Source organism: Lynx canadensis, chromosome B3 (genome assembly GCF_007474595.2).
Source record: "Lynx canadensis isolate LIC74 chromosome B3, mLynCan4.pri.v2, whole genome shotgun sequence".
NCBI classification, from domain to species: Eukaryota; Metazoa; Chordata; class Mammalia; order Carnivora; family Felidae; genus Lynx; species Lynx canadensis.
In genome coordinates, this window is record NC_044308.2 from 10,883,091 (window position 1) to 10,900,853 (window position 17,763).

The 17,763-nt window shown below is 45.9% G+C and overlaps 1 protein-coding gene across 1 annotated transcript in view; it reads left to right on the plus strand.

Annotated features, from left to right (window-relative positions):
* SLCO3A1 (solute carrier organic anion transporter family member 3A1) overlaps positions 1–17,763 on the plus strand; it is a 316,410-nt gene that overhangs the window by 288,551 nt on the left and 10,096 nt on the right.

Here is a 17,763-nt window from a genome sequence, read left to right on the forward strand (position 1 = left end):
GAATGATATTATGTTATAAATATTTGCTAGAGGTTTTAAAATTTTGAATGAATATATATGTGCCTATGACTTAAAAAATTTTTTCTTAATGTTTATTTATTTTTGAGAGAGAGGGAGACAGAGTGCAAGTGGTGGGGGAGGGGGGTGGGCAGAGGGAGACACAGAATCCGAAGCTGGCTCCAGACTCTGAGCTGTCAGCACAGAGCCTGATGCGGGGCTCGAACTCATGAGCTGTGAGATCATGATCTGAGCTGAAGTCAGACGCTTAACCGACTGAGCCACCCAGGTGCCCCATATGTACCTATTACTTTTATAATGAGGTGAATTCCTGTATAATATATGGAAGAATATGAAGGATCCACTCACAAGGTCCTTCCTGGAGAATGGTAAGTACAGGGTGTGTGCACCTCCTCACTTCCCTTCTCCACCTGTAGCCAGATATTTCTAGTCAGTCACTGTGATCCATCCTGCTGTGCCCAGGACAAGGTCTCAGAGTCCTCCCGATGATTATCAATCCATGTAGGTGGGTAACTAGGGAGACCTAAATGGCATTTTTATCTTAGGTCGATTTTGTGGAAAACAGAAATGCTCTAGGTATGAAGATATCCAGTTAAGACAAGTTTAGTAGGAACGCAAACTAAAACATTTGGGCCTTCCGGGAACTTGTAGTGCCCTGTAGAACTCCGTAACCATGGGGTAATCGTTAGGTTGATTCTTTTCTTCTTCTCGGGAGGGTGAAGTCTGCATGCATCATCCTGCCTTACCCCTGTTGCCCTAACTTGGATGGATAAATAGATACATGAATGTGTAACGTCACGTAGCAAGTTGGGGACCCTTATTTCTGTAAATAGTGAAACCACTTCGCATATACATTCATTCAACGCACTAACATTTATCGAGCACACCCAGTGGGTTCAGATCTGCGTTGATCATACCCAGGTAAGTGGGTATGACTTCCTAGTAGTCATTTTGTGAGCTCACCAGGGAAGGTGGGAATCCCCCATCTGTGGGGTTGTTGTAGGAGAATCTCCACCTCTAAACAGACACTTAAAGACTCAATATAGCAGGTAAAAAAAAAAAAAAAAAGTTACCCTTCAGAATAATTTGATGGCATAAAAGGAAAAAAAAAAGGCTTGTAAAATATTTCTGAAATGTTAATGAAAATTAGAGGGTATTTGAAGACAGAATGGAAAATTATAGAGCTCGTATAATGTGACACTGTTAGGATCATTGTATGTTGCCCTCATGCAATTCCATTATTTATATGTCTGCCCCACGAATAATCAACCAGGCATTATCTATAGTGGTATTTTTCAACTTCTGTGACTGATCCCCAGCCAGAGAGAAGTTTTACATTATGGGCCAGTGTGCACATACATATGCATTAATACAGCTGGAACAAAAATCTCACACAAAAAATACCCTTAATATATGTGTGTATTCTTTTCTGTTTCATGCTTTTTAAAAAGTTGGTCATGACACAGTCTATTGATTTTCTTGCCCATTTATGGGTCACAAATCAGTCTGGAGAACTCTGCTCTAGCAGGATAGGACAGCTTCATCTTTTACTTCAAAGCAGCTTATCAAAGAAGTCTTTGCTGTTGGCCTGATTCCATTTCCTGCAGCAGCACCCGATGTGATTAACCACCAGTTAATGTTAACGAGGGGTCAACCAAGAAATCGGCTTCCATGACATTGTCGACCTTTGTGCTTGGCCCTGTATGGGTAATGGGAATTCAGGAGAGCACCACAGCTTGGTGATGGTGTCTACACAGGTGCAGTTGGGGACACGTGGAGGAGCCACCTCACCTCGCCTTGGGATGGGGCAGGGGTGTGGGTCTGAAACAGTGTGACGTCTACCTTAGACATGAAGACTGAGCAAGAGTTAGGTAGATGAGCGAGGAGAGAGGGCTATAATGGAGGGACTTACGGAAGTCCAAGCCTGGGAGGAAGCACCATGTTTGGGGCCACAGGAAGTCGAGTGTGGCTAGAGTGTGCAGGACAAGCAGGCACGGGCCAAAGATGGGACAGGATGGGTGGCCGTCAGAACATGACCTGGAAGGGTTGCTGCCCTGTCAATAGCTTTGACCTTTATCTCTCAGTTAAACGAAGTCATTGATGGTCTTTAACCAGATTGTTGTGTTTTGGAGGAACGCCCATGGTCCACTGTATGGACAATGAGAATGTACGGACTGAACTGTAAGCCGCTGGTCTAACAGAGTAGCTGATGGCCTGGGCGGGGCGGGTGGAAGAAGAACCTTCGAGGCCTGGTCTCTGAGTGAAAGTGTACCTGCTGCAATATGTAAGAGGGAAGAAACCACAATGACAGTTCCTTACAAAGGCTTGGATCACATGATGAATGGGGACATTACCTACTAAAACAGGAAGACTAGGAGGGAGGGGACTTTGGGAGTGGCATAGGCCAGCACTGTCCAGTAGAACTTTCTGAAATAATGGAAATGCCCTATATTTGCATCACATGTGGCTATTGAGTAGTTGGCTTCTATAAATTTTAATTACTGATTTTTATTTAAGTGGCCACTTGTGGCCAGTGGCCAGTCTCTGATGCACCACCCTTAGGAGAGCGTGAGGAAGTGGGGCAGCATGGGGAGATCACTCTTTCCAGATACAGTGAAACCTTGGTTTGCGAGCATAATTCATTCCAGAAACATGCTTGTAATCCAAAGCACTTGCATATATATATCAAAGCGAACTTCCCCATAAGAAATAATGGAAACTCAGGTGATTCATTCCACAACCCAAAGATATTCATATGAAAATGATTACAATACTGTGATATAATACAAAATAATTGAGAAAGTAGAAAATACAAAGAAAAATAAACAAATGAACCTGCACTTACCTTTGAAAACCTTCGTGGCTGGTGCGAGGGCAACAAGAGAGAGAAGGGTTATTGAGTAGGACAGCTTTCATTATCGCTAACAGATGGTGACTACAGTACAGTATTGATAAACTTGTCATATACAGTATTTAATGTAACTGGCAATAAGGCAGCAGAGGAAAGGGTCTCTATCTGCAGGCAGCCTGACCTAGCATGAAGCAGAGCATTCCTAAGCTTACTCTTTGATGGAGAAGCAAAGGACTGCCCATAGGTGCTTTGAAGTGACAAAAAATACACTAGAGCCAGCTGTGGGCACCTTCCAATGTTCTGAAAAATCACTGATTTCTGCCAAACATCATGGCCTGAGACCGAGCATCTGAGCGTGGGAGATGATCACCCACCATCCCACAGAGAGAATAGGGGGAGGGGTAGGAGAGAGAGAGAACCATTGGCTCAGTTGTGATCATGTGATGTGCAGCATCACGTACTACTCCTATTGGAAGACATTGCTCATTTATCAAGTTAAAGATTAAAAATGTTTTGACGTCTTGTGCAGAAGAAATTACTCCCAATCCAAGGTTTTACTGTAATTAGCTATGAAGAGTATAAGGAGAGAGGGTAGGACCCAGAAGTGAATGGGAGATTATTTTTTTCCTGTTGCTTTAAATGCCAGTGGAAAGGAGTTGATAGAGCAGGGACTGTAGTGTCAGGGGTCAGTGTGGCTCCGTGAGCTTCCCCAGCAGCTTTGGAGTAGAAGTGGGAACACGTGGTTGGTTCTATCAATGGCAGGCAGGTGTGGTAGAAGGAGTGTGGGGCCAAGAAATTAAGGAAGACCAAAGTGGGGTTAAATGGACTATGGTACCTCAGCTGGATGAGGGAAACATGACAAAGCCCAGGGTGTAGAACCTCATTGGTGTCTGTGGAGAAGCCCAAGGCTTCTGGTAGAAATCGAGTGGGGGGAGAAGGGCACTGAGCTACGTCAGTAAATTCAGAGTAAAGTGAATGGTCTCCTCTGAGCAGAATTCCTGATGCAGTCAGATCCATCCCTCTTCATCCTTTTGCAAATGCCTGCTCGCTGCTTTTCTCTCTGGGTGTTGGCAAGCCATCTGCTTGAAGACCTGATCCAGAATCTTGCCCCTGGGGTCCACTGCGTGCCTTGGATGTTAGGCGAAGTTACATTAATGGAAACAAATAGTCGCTGAGATCCTGCTACACCCAAGACACTGTTCAAGATGCTGCAAAGAATGTAAAAATACTCAGGAGCCAGCATCCTGCCCTCAGGGGGCTCCAGTGGGAGAATGAAGCAGGTATGAGGAATATGTAGGGCCAAAAGGGTCCGGACCTTGAATCTCAAGGGAAAAAGAGATTTTACTTGGCTAAGTAGTTGCCAGTGTGGAGTGAATGACAGATTTAGAGAAGACTGGATATACATTGAGAGTTCTGATTTGGGGAGATCAGCCTGGCAGCAAGGTGCACGGAGGTTCTGTGAGGTGTGGCACAACTAATCAACGCATCGAAGGGAGAAGCGACTAACCACAGCAGGGCAGTGGGCTTAAGAGGCAAGGACAAATGGAGGCCTACAGTGGAGGTAACATCTACTGAAACCCCCTCACCCCGCATCTAACTATATGAAAGTAAAAGAGAACCAACAGAAGCACAAGGTGCAGCAGAGAATTTCAGCCTCAGTGACGCGGCATATGGAGAAGCCTTTCATAGGGCAGGAGATGCAGTCTGTCAGGTGTCTCAAAGGTATTGTTGGGGCTGGGCTGGCCGCCACAGACTCTCCTCCCACGAACGCCTGCTCTTAGTTTTCAGAGCACCTGCTAAGCAGAAAGCATTGAGAATCTCAAGGTGCCCGTCTGGACCCAGGTGTCATTCCCAAGCAGACTGTCCCCAGATCTTGGGCGATTCATGAAGGTACTGCAGGAGCAGCACATCTGGGAAGCTCCTGATACGGTGCATCAAACATTTGCCGAGCTCCTACCATGAAGTCGTGAATATAGAGAAGTTCTACAGGCAAGTGGGAGACATGAACCCATTAAATGAGCGCTTTGCAAGAAGTAAGCGCAGTGTGCCAGAGGCCCCGCATGAGAAGCCATGCGCCCAGCCGTGGGAGGATCGGGATGGGGTACAGTGGGTGGAATGCATGGAACACCCCTCCCACTCGTCTGTGCGTCTAGTTGCTTGTTCATCAAACATTAAGCAACGATGGGTCTGACATCCTCAAGTGCCGCCATCACCCAGGATCTGCTTCCCTACCTGCCCTCAGGTGTCATCACATATTCACCGTGGACCGCTCTGCAGTCAGGCACAGCAGGATTTGAGTCCGGCCCTGCCACTACTGGCCGGATGGGTGTGGGGAGGCTATTTGAGCCTTAGTGACTTGAACATGGAGCCCAGGGATAAAATGAGAGCAGAGCAGCATCACCCAACCTCTCCGATTCGAGAAAAGTGAATGTCAAGTGCCCACGGGCAAAATGCTGGCCAGTGCCAAAAGTCCAGTCTCTTTCTTGGCATTGCTGAAGCAGAGAGAATCTATTTTTCGCCCACCCCCTCAGCGGCTTGTGCTGGTCAGGACAGTAATTTTAATCAGGCTGAAGAGGGATTGCACGGTGACTTCAAGTCTTGGCAGGTAATCTGGAGAGGAACGGATACGTTTTGAAATGTAAATGCCCGAGTAATTTTCAGCTTCCATTTTGTCCCAAAAAGGTAGGTGAATTTCTTTTCCTTACAAAAGCCTTTAAGTTCATCTTTAAAGTTTACACCAAAGAGTATAAATAGGCCCAGCTTTTTCAACCTGGGGGGGGGGGGGCGGCGGGGAATGAATTAAATAGCCAAAATACAAAACCATGGGGTTTAATCTCCGTTAATAGATTTCAGGAAAACAGAGACCCTTTCCTTGAACAGTACTGCAATTTTTGCATTGAAATATATAAACATACATGGCTGCAGCTGGGACCAGAGTGTAATAGGAAGAAAGATTTAATCCTTTTAATATTCTCTGTAATAGCACATAACAGCACGGAGCCTCCGGGTACCCTTCCCAACCTACTGTGGGTTTCCGGTGTCTCCGTGATGGGGCACTAGTTCATCCCTACTCCATCCGTGAGTGTCTCCCCAGGAGACATAGGGAGAAGGGAAGGCAAAGGGACGGGATGCTACCATAGCCTCCAGGGAGGAAACACACAGTTTCTAGAATACCATGCCATCATCACCCTCCCTCCTCGTTCCTTAGGTAACTGAGGGCATAACAGAATGAAGAAGCTCAGAGCAGGAATAGGTCCTATACCTTATCCACTTGGCACCCCTTCTGGAAGCAACTGATTATCCTCCAAAACAGACTTATTCTTAGGACATGAAGGAGTCTTGCCAGTTAGGGTTATTCTCTGAGTCTTGGTTTGAAGAGTATTTTGCAACTCTTTTCTCTGGAGATGGTGATTCAAAAGAGGGCACACCTCCAGGCATCCAAAGAACAGGAACGGAACTGGATTTGTTAAGAGCCCACTACACGAGGGGCTTTCACGAATGCCGTCTCATTCGATCTGTATAAAAATTTAGTACAGGGGGGCATCTTGTGCCCATTTTAATAAGCAATGCGACCGAGATTGAGAGGAGTGACTTCCCAGGGTGGCAGGTTCCCAAGTGGCGGAGTTGGAAGCCAGAGTACGTGATCTCGGGTCCCAAAGCTCTCATTTTCTCCCCACCACCGAGCAACCTTCAGATGTGAGCTCGCTCTCTCTGAAGAAGGGCAGCTGTCAGCTCTTTCTTCTGACAAGTATCTGCCTGAGTTGTTCTGCAAAATACTGAGTTTGCTTACAAAACAGTCTCCCAGCCTTCTCAATGTGTTAATAACCCTGGAGAAGGGAGCACTCTGGAAAGATCAGAACCTCCTTGTGTGTGGGTTTCCCCCTCCACACTTTGCAAAGATCAGAACCCCTGTTTCACCTCTGAAAGCTTCAAAACCAGCCTTCCGCAAGCCAGTTATTCCCAGGAGCTTAGCAGCAGGGTAAATAAGATGTTTTCTGTAGCCCTGGAAATCCCTGATAAGAGCCCTAAAATCTTCGCTTCAAATCAACAAACTTTGAATTAGTAAGAAGGAGATTATTGGGTTTGGGGTTTTGAAATGTCAAGCCTGAGACAAATAATCTCTCTCAGCTTCAGTTTCCCTGTCCATAAGATAGGGAGTGTTATAGGGTTATGGACGGGGGCTCCTAATACATTCAGAGTGCCCCCCGACAGTGCCGGGGAGAGGGGGTAGTTAATAGACAGTAGTTACTGTGTTAACCTTAAAAATAAAAGTTACTGGGGCGCCTGGGTGGCGCAGTCGGTTAAGCGTCCGACTTCAGCCAGGTCACGATCTCGCGGTCCGTGAGTTCGAGCCCCGCGTCAGGCTCTGGGCTGATGGCTCAGAGCCTGGAGCCTGTTTCCGATTCTGTGTCTCCCTCTCTCTCTGCCCCTCCCCCGTTCATGCTCTGTCTCTCTCTGTCCCAAAATAAATAAACGTTGAAAAAAAAAAAAAATTTAAAAAAAAAAATAAAAAAAATAAAAAAAAAATAAAAATAAAAAAAAATAAAAGTTACTTACCAGCAAAAATGGGTTTATTCAGGAATAACAAAGAATTGAAATTTGGGACATGCAAGTCACTGCAGCACCACAGGCAGGTCCCGTTGTAAACAAAGGAGAGGAACGTTATTTTATAGAGAAAGAGGAGGAAGTTGGGAGGTGATGCTTCCTCAGTGGCTGAGATAGTCAGTTTCTTGTAGGAGATGCAATGCACTTCATTCCCTCCTGGGACCTGTAATTGAGGATTCTTCTGTTGGGGTCTATAATGAACAGCTCTTCCTGTAAATGACATTGAGTGGGATGGTTCCCCATTTTATTCCCACTCCATTTCAGTGAGGTGTCCCTTTATTAATTTTCACATTTCCCCCTTTTGATCAAGATCCTTCTCCAAACGCATCACGGAGCAAGAGTCTATTTTTCACAATTCAGTGGCCTTTTTTGGTCCCTCAGCGCCAGGAAGGATCTTTCCTGGGTGTCACATCACTCGTCCGTGGAAAATTGTATAGATGGGAAACTACTGGGATTCGTTCGAGTCGCAAGGACCACTTCCATCTGTAGTCCATATTTATCAAGACTGTAGGTGCTAGAGAGCATGTCCTTATTGTTCACCGCATTTTTACAAAGGTTTGACAGGCACCGAGTACAGAATCAAAAGTAACATGACCGTTCCAAATTATGTGATGGTTTTAAAACAAGATCCTAGATCTGAAAGTAGCCAATGAGAAATATTTGTGGGCACTTACTCCCACGTAGGGAAGGAAAGTCCCTCGTATGGGGACAAACCCCAGAGTCACGTGTACCTCCTGGGAGTCCCCACTGAAAACACTCATGGGAACAGAATAGGGGATATTCTGGAAGAACCCAGGAACCTCCTGGAAGAATTAACCAGGTGCATTTGGGAAGATACAGTGCAGGTATAAACACGAAGCAATAGCTGGTGAACTTTTTGCAAAACAGCAAAACTTCAAAGATGTTGAAAAGCAGCATTGTTATCTCAGAACTGCTGGAACTTAGGTGTATTACTAATAATACAGTAAAGTCGAAAATTCAGAAGCCATGAATTTCGGGTAAGACTCCAGAGGAGTCCATTAATATCCAAATGAAAGAAACTCCTGTGAATCCCGAACCTTCTAACAGGCCTGATCCAGAGATCTCATCAGATGTCGTCTGCTCCGGGGCCGGGAAATCCGGATTTTCAGGTCATCGGATGGCGTGCAGGTCCAGTCAGGCTGTGGTGCTCTCTTTAGAGGGGTCTCATGGATCCAGGAGTCTGTTCTCTGGTGTTTGTCAGCACAGGATTGGTCAACAGTGCCTTACTGGCAAGGTTGAACAGAATCTTGTCTATTGGAAAAGACACCTCCAGAAAAAAGTCCAGGTTGCAACGTGTGATGCTCAAGGTCTTTGTCTTCCAGTAATACACGGTGAGAAGACTGAAGCATGGCCGTTTTTAAAGAAGCAATTAGGCCTCTCCAGTGTTGAAGCATGCCTTTTATCAATGGTGGGTTAAAGTGCTACCAAACCCAAGTGGGGCTTCCCGTCCCTGAAGATGCCAGTACTCAAAGAGATGAGCTTTTGATTGAAAAGGAATATAAGCTTTATTCAAAAGGCTGGCCACCTGGGGAGAAGGCAGGCTCTTGTTCAAAAGCCAACTGGAAGTTTCTACCTGGCCCAGGGGGGTTTATAGAGGGTTTAGGGTAATCAGCAAAGGGAGTGCAGTGGCCTGCAACATTCCCTCATCGTGTGCAGACTGGATGATGCCAGCTACAAACGTTATCTCAGCGCTCGGGGCTCCGGTTCATGTTTGTGATGTGCAAGCATACTGCGTTCTACCAGAGCAAGGTCTACAGACACACAGAGGGAGGTCGATAAAATCATTTGTGTGACCTAAAAAAAAAAAAAAAAAAAAAAAAAAAAAAAAAAAAAAACATTTTGCTTAAAAAATTGCTAGGCTAATCAGAAAGCCGAGGCGGCTTCAAACAGACTTGCTGGCTTCTGTGGCCTGGCAGAGTTTTGGTGCTTCTGTGCTCCAGGCTAGCGGTCTGCAAATCTCAGAGTACATTAATTCTGCTACAGATCAAGGGCCTTAGGTCAGCAAGAATGGGTTAACCTGAAGCAAGTTAACCCTTAAGACCAGCTGGAGTGCAGCACATTGGACACCCTGTGACCATCCCAACAGGGCTGGATCTGAGACTCGGAAGGACCAAGGGCAGTGCTCTCAGCCAAGCCATTGGGAGGGTCTCTACCCATTCTGCCAGTTGAGTGCCCATTAGCACCATTACCTGAGGGTTGTGGGTGGGATGCACAATGGAAGTGTTGTAAAACTGGCCAAACAACAAAGACTTGTCAAAGACCCTGACCGGTAAAACGGGTTCCCTGATCACTGTGAAGTTCATCCCCCCAGGTAGGGATATTTTCTTCCAACAGAATGTTAGCCACAGAAGAAACAATGGTCTATCTGCAAGGGAAAGCTTCAGTCCAGAGAGAAAACCTACAAACCATGACTGTAAAACTATCCAGGAGATGGGGGAAGCTGTATGAATTCACCTGCCAAGACTCGAATGGCCCATTGGGTAATTTAAAAAGTCTTAGAGCATTTCAGACAGGTTTCCCTGCATTTTGTGGTAGGGAGGTGGGCACATTTGTGGTCTTAATATTTCCTCAGGGCGCCTGGGTAGCTCAGTCAGTTAAACTTCTGACTCTTGATTTAGGCTCAGGTCATGATCTCTTGTTCATGAGATCGAGCCCCATGTTGGGCTCTGTGCTGACAGTGTGGAGCCTGCTTGGAATTCTCTCTCTCTGCCCCTCCCCCGCATGTGCACACATGCTCTCTCTCAAACTTGGAAAAAAAATATATTTCCTCATCAGTATTGGTTCATAGCTGCTGTCACGTTGTTAATAGACCAATGGTTTAATACGTGTGCGATCGTAAGTGATAGGAAATTTAGAATTTCTGGTAGGGCCGGATTGTTAGTTGGTCCAAACCAGAGTTCTCTTTTTTTATTGAACCAACAATTATTAGATTGCTAGCCCTGTTTTTCATTTTTGGGGGCCAATTGTTGGGCATCTCTGGTCAGTTTTTCCAAATGATTGTTTAGGAGAACATCCCTTTGGACCATGACAGGGGTTTCCCTAAGAGCAGCATTTTTGGTGGACATATTAGCAAGGTAGTTTCTTTTGGCCTCTAGGGAGTCGGTTCTGGAATGCCCAGAATATAATAATATACCAAATATTATTATATAATATACCAAAGTCACAAAGTATTCCAAAGGCTAACTAGATTATCAGTTTCATTATTCGCGGTTTTACCCTCGGCTGAGGTAAAAACATATAACTCAGCCTGATGGGCCAAAGGTAGAGGGACCGCCAAAGTGACTTCAAAAGGAGCTGCAGTGGTATACCATCATAGTTACCATTTTCATCCTTTAAGTAAGCACCTTCAGTAAACCATGAAAAATCTGCATTGGTTAGAGGAGTTTCCTATACATGGTCACAGGGAGTCCAGTGGTGATCCGTCAGCATTAAGTGACTGCAAGAGGTCTGGTCCAGGAAGGAGGCTCAGAGAACAGCAGGTGAAGGTCATTGCAGCGAGAAAGTTGTAGGAGGAGTAGCTGTTAGGAGGATGTCCTCAGAGGTGAGGTGAAGAGAATTTAGGATTCAGGCTTCTAAATGATGTTTAGAGGGGGTCCCATGGCGTCAACTAAAAGGGCAATGGCAGGCATGGCTCTGAGGAGAGGGGGGTATCCCTGTGCTACAGGGACATGTTGCTGCTGATGGTCCCATGTTTTGGTGGGGACTCCAAGGCATTCCCTTTCCTCTCACATATAAACAGGGAAAGGGGAAGGTGATAATTAGGGTATCTGAGAACAGGGGGCCTCTATTACTCTTTGCTTTAAAGTCTCATTAGCTGTGTCATCTTGATCTTTCCAAATAACAGGGTCAGGTCTGTCTGTTTTTTTTTTTTTGTTTGTTTGTTTGTTTGTTTGTTTTTTTAGTAAGGCATATAGAGGTTCAGCCATAAGAGAGAAGTCTGGAATCTAATTGCAACAGTAGCCAGCCAGTCCCAAAGAAACCTCGTTAATTGGCAGTTAGTTTTAGGTTTGGGGAGGTTCTGGATGCCATGAAAATTACCTGGATCCACATGTAGTCCTTATTTCAAAACTGCAGTTTCTATTTGGAGACTTTTTTAAAGAAAATTCCTTTTCTAATGTCTATTTTTGAGAGAGACAGAGACAGAATGCGAGTGGGTTAGGGGCAGAGAGAGAGGGAGACACAGAAGCCGAAGCAGGCTCCAGGCTCCGAGCTGTCCGCACAGAGCCCGACGTGGGGCTCAAACTCAGACTGCGAGATCATGACCTGAGCCGAAGTTGGACGCTTAACAGACGGAGCCACCCGGGTGCCCTTCTATTTGGAGGCTTTATGTCCCTTTAAGGCCAAAAGCTTTAAGCAGGTAGATGCTGTTTTCTATAAAGAAGTATGAGAAAGGGAGCAGAGATGGAAATCATCTCTGTAGTGTGGCAAACATCCAGATCAACTTTAAGGTTTGTGAAAAGTGAGAAGGGCTCTCTGTGTAACCCTGGGGTATTACTGTCCAGGTAGAACCACAAAGATCCTTCTCAACTAGAACACTGAAAAATGCACTGCAGTTATCAACTACAGTGAGGATCTGCTTTTAGTAAGAATAGATGTCAGTAGCATATGGAGCTTGGGAATAACAGTATTGAGGGATGATAATATTTATTGCCTAGAGGTCATGGACAAACTGCCATCTTCAGCCATTGGGTTTTCTCACAAGTAAAACAGGGATGTTACAGGGACTAGTGCAGGGGCTAAGAAGGCCTTGATTCCTGTAATCATCTATTTTATGGCCTTGATGCCTTGAAGGACTACTTTATTTATAGAGTATTGATTATTTCTGGGGCAGGGGGAGGTTTTGAGGGATCTATTTGAATCGATGGGAGGTATACTATGGATTCTGCCAATATCAGTTGAAGAGCGTGCCCATAAAAAGGATGGTGGCCAATGCCTCAGGGACAAAGGATTGATAACCCCAGACGCAGCTCTAGTGGTGTCAGAGTGGGAGCAAATAATAGGTACCAAAGGGTCACTTAATTCACCAGGTTGGCTATTTTGATGACCACTGGCAGATTCTTAAGGAGAAAGAAATTCTGGCATGATATTTTTCTAAGAAATCTCAGCCCAATAAATAAATAAGGAGAAAAGGGTGAGTAGCTCTCAGTGGACCTAAACAAAAGGGAGTAGGTTCCAGAGACTGGAAACTGCTGAGGTTTATTAGAGACCCCACCCCCACCCCCACACACTATTTGAACTGGTTTTGTACTCCGAGACAGCAGCTGCCGTGTAGCAGGGGCTTGAGCAACAAGAGTGCAGTTTCTGAGAATGGAACTCTTTGTCCCTATTGACAGCCCATCAGGAGAGTGCTTTCTCTGAGCCGATAGATAGAGAGGCTTGGGAAGAGCCCTGTAGTTCCTCGGGGCCCTGACACTGGGTACAAAGGCTGCAGGGGACTGTGGCACTTCAGCCTGTCACAGTCTTTTTCCACGGTCCTGGCCCTTTGCAATAATAGCAGATATTAGGGGAGGGTTGGTTGTCTTTAGGGGCATTCATTTGCCAGCATTGAAAACGGAGAATTGTAGCACTCTTTTCTTTTAGATGACTCAGCTAGAGCGTAAGTGAGCTGGCTTGCCCAGTTAAATCTGGGGTGTGCAGTTTCCCATTCCATCCTGGTCCTTTTAACAACAACAAAAAAAATATCCATGTTCAGCCCATTAATAAATCGAGTTTAAGGGTGCCTGGGTGGCTCAGTCAGTTAAGTTCCAAACTTCAGGTCAGGATCTGACAGTTTGTGGGTTCAAGCCCTGCCTTGGGCTTTGTGCTGCCAGCTCAGAGCCTGGAGCCTACTTCGAATCTGTGTCCCCCCCCCCCACCTCAAAAATAAACAAATAAATAAATAGAGTTTAATGCTACCTGGGGGCATTCCACATCTAAAGGAAGACCAGAATTTTCTTTAAAGACAATTTGGAGTTGATTGTAATAGTCATGAACAGGTTCACCAGGCTTTTGTGTGCAAGCCTGAATTTTGTTCCAATCAACAGGCTTAAGTAAAAGCTACCATCATTGGTGGGTACAGCATTCTAGCATCCTGCCAAAAATTGGGGGTCTGTTTCCCTAAATCCCCCCTCAGGGTGGTCCCAATGGGCTAGTTTCATCCAGTGTTTGGCCTGGCCCTCCCCAACAAGCACCTGGACTATAAATCTGAGAAACCAGGTTGGTCTGTTGGAATAACTGTGAAATTCTTCAGCAAACCTTACGGGAGTCCTCGGCCACTTTAGAAAACTCTTTATGGCTCACAATTTGGCTTTGTTCCAGGGAACAAAGGCAATGTGGGGTTCATTTGGATCCTCAGAGAGACACATATTAATAGGTCCAGGAGAGGAGGGGAAGGTTCCTTCAGAGGAAAAGGCAAGTTCAGTGAAAGGATTAGCCTGAGGGAACATACAGAAGTAAGGAGGCAGTGCAGGGAATAAAGGAAAATGGCGCCAGAGGTGGGAACCAAGCCCAGAGGCTGTGAGACGAAGGGGACAGAGAAGGGGAAAAGTGGCCTCAGCAGCCCTTTTTTTTGTTTGTTTGCCTCAGCTAGTATACATTCCAGATTCCTGATGATGTTTGGAAGCTTCACACTACCAGTCAATACAGGTGCCCTGTTCTGTTGACAGTTTTAGAACCAGGCCTGTCCAATTCAGTTTTGAGAAGAGTCAATTTAGGAAGACGGAAAGTTCCCCACTGAAGATCCACATTACTTTTTGTTAAGTTGTCCCGCTTAGTTAGAAATGCACATGAAGAGGGACCATGGGATTTGAAACATAAAACCAGCTGGGCTCGCAGAAGAGGGGAGGGCACCCTCTAAAGCAGTTTGACAGCTGGGGCCCCCTTTCTTAGAGGTTTATTCTGTAGAGGAAAAATTTTCAACAGGAGCGACCTGGTTCCAGAAGGAATCAGGATACTTTACCAAAGGCCAAACGAGTACTCTCAGAAAGAACAAAGCCTTAAAACAGATCTCAAATAAAGTCTGGGGAGCTCAAAACACAGAGCGGAGCTTGAAATCCAAGAGACAAACTGACCTTCGAAACTCCAAGGTCAACAGGAAGGCATCTCACTGAACTCCGTGGGCACCTGCCCTGGTTGCTCACCAGCTCCCGAGCTGCCGCAGGTCTTCTCTGGATCCCACCTCTCATCACCAAATAATGGTAACCTTAAAAATAAAAGTCCATTGAGGCACCTAGATGGCTCAGTCGGTTGAGCATCTGACTTGATTTTGGCTCAAGCCATGATCCCAGGATGGTGGGATCAAGCTCCATGTCAGGCTCTGCACTGAGCATGGAACCTACTTGAGAGTCTCTCTCTCCCTCTGCCCTTCTCCCCTGCTCTCTAAAACCTAAAAGCCCATATTTTACCAGCAAAACATGGGTTTATTTGGAAGCAGAATTGCAACTCAGGGCACGCAGGGTATAGCAACACCGTAGACAAGTCCTATCGTAAAGGAGAGGAAGGTTACTTTATGGAGGAGGAAGTCGAGAGGGGTTGTTCTGAATGAAATTCCATTGGAGAAAAGCAAGAGTTCAGCGTGATGACAGCTTCTTACTGGCTGAGTTGCTGGGGTAGTTGATTTCCTGTAGGAGATGCAACCTACATCTTTCCCTGTTAGGGTCTGTAATTGACACTTGTTCTTGCTCTATGGCTCCCCCATCTGTCCTCTCTAGTCTGTGTTAGAGCAGTTTCCCATCATTAATTTCCACCATTATTATAGCACTCTTGTGGGAGTCTCCATTGGTGACTGGGGAGGCAGTATCTTGCAGGGACAGCCTGAGATTTTATTTGGCCCACCAGAGTGATAAACAGAATGATGGATGGGTGGCTGCATGGGAGCATTAGCCATCAGGTGAGTTCTAGAATGACCTTTAAAAAAAGAGATCCAGTCAGTTCTTCTCTGGTATTCTTTGCACACCTGATAGCCAGAGCTCCCCTTTGGGGAACAATTTTAAGCCAATATAAAGATGAATCTGGTGGGAAAGACAGTTTGTTTTTTTATAAATATAAAGGGAAACTTATAAAGGTTATGCTTAAAGTATTAAACCCAGAGTTTATTCTAAATTAGTCCCCCGACCCCCTGTATACCATGAATAAGTTAACAAAACTCGTGGGCCCTATGGAAGGACCAGACTTGTGCATAACACCTCATTTATAACAGGGCTCATCTTGACCCTGGCCAGGTGGGCAGTATTAGCTCCATTTTAAAGATCAAGAAACTGAGTCACCAAGAGATCAAGCGACTTGCCCCAATCCTAAGGCTTTCGACACAAGTTCAAGGTTCTTTTCTTCTCCAGCACAAAGGCTCTCCAAAATATGAAAAGCTTTTCTAGGCACTTAGCTTTCTAATTTCTGTTTGAAGGCTTTTTCTGACTCCTTCCAGGCTGTGTCATCTGGTAATGGAGCCTGACAGTAGGCAGGATAAAACCGACACCGTTAGCACAAAGAAGTATGCCCTACTTTAAAGATAACACAGTATTTTAGAAACCCTCACACAGATACAGATTCATGAAGGAGTTACATCTTGGCATTTTAGAGGGATATTTTGGTCCAAGCAAGTATTAAGGAATGGCTCCTTTATATTGTAAATTTCCTCTGATGGGCTTAAAATATGACCACATTTGCCCAATGTGGATTTGTCTGCAACTCTTCCAGTCCCTCTGCACTGGGAGCAAAGAGCCCGTGTGCTATCAGTCCCTTCCCACGGCAAAGCTGTTGACAATGTCCTCACAGGCCACTCCCCACTGCGCTGTGACAGGTGAGCTAGGACAAAGTGACCTCAAGAAAGGCAGAAGGAAGAAGAGGGAGGAACATTTGGGGGCTATCGCAACCTCATAAAACCCAGAGAAATAGGTGAATGGAGGCAAGTGATCCCACGAGACCATAGAAACAGCCAGATTTGTCCCATTTTCCCCGAGTCTATCAATTTAAAGTGGCTCCCAATCTCCATTTCTTTACCTAAATAATGTGGAGGGTGACTTAGTTTCTTTTACGTGGTTGGCTCCATTGGGTTAGTCCAGTGGGCTCGTTTTCTGTTACATGAACCAGGGCATTTGTTGCAGGGTGGGGGGCGGGGGCGGGGAGAGCACTCACTGGTTGGGGAGGAAGGCCTCAGACTCATGGACAGACTTTAGGGCAGACAATGCTGGGATTCTAGGAGTTTCCATTCGGCGAGACCAAGCAGACCTGGAAGCTGCAAAGAGGGAGCAGGTTGTTGATTTACAGAGTCAAGCTGCTTGGGAAGTTTAATGAGGTTTCAACTAAAATTCCTACTCTGGAATTTCTTTCTGGGCTAACACGGGACCGAGCTGGGAAGTGCTAAGGCACCTGGGCCCAACCTTGTTGGCACTGATGGGACAGTGCAGCACCCCTCCCCCTCCCGCACGCCCATCCCAGGCCTGACATTAAAACGAAGGAAGCATGGTCTCCCTCAGTGAGCCTTTTCCCTCCCAGGCTGCCTTCAGGGGGCCCCTCCGAAAGGAGGGTTTGCGGCATGTTTGACACACGTGTTTTAATTCTGGGGATCGTGAATGGACATCAGGGGTTCATGAACCACCTGAAATATGGGTGTGATTCTTGTGGGTAGATGTAATTTTCTGGACTAAGGATCTAACTCTCATCGAATTCTCAGAGGGACCTTCCTTAATAAAAAAGTGAAACTGACGCTCCAGGTCTGGCCCTGGAAGGAACACTCCAGATAGCAGGATACCCCAGAAATGGGATCTCAGAACTGTTGCCACCTGCTTCCGGTGATCACTCTCTGCCTCTAAGGTCTCTCCCTGGATATGATTGGCACCACATTCTGGCCTTAAGGGTACTTTTTTGTTCTGAGGCAATTAATCTGTATTAATGAGCCATTCACTATTTCCCATTGCACAGATGAAACAGTTTCCTCCCCTGCCCCCGCCCCCCCCAAAACAGGCCAGAATCCCCAGGGGATGACTTCACAATGCTGATGAGCGGGCCACACACCAGACATTCTAACCTAGTTGTTCTAGGAGGGAACACCTTGGATGATTTTAATGTGCAGCCAGGACTGATAACTTTTGAGCTTGGACAAGGGACAGAAACACAGAACTGAACTGAGGAGAGTTTTCATCTCCGCCATTTTTGATCGCTGGTTGAAAGTGCCCGAAATACTCTAGGGTGAGGGTTTGAAAACTGGTTCCCGGCTCAGAATGAAAAGGATTCAATCCAGTGGTAATATCCAGGGGAAGGGAAGTTGTCAGCATGTATGCAAATGGTTTCCATCT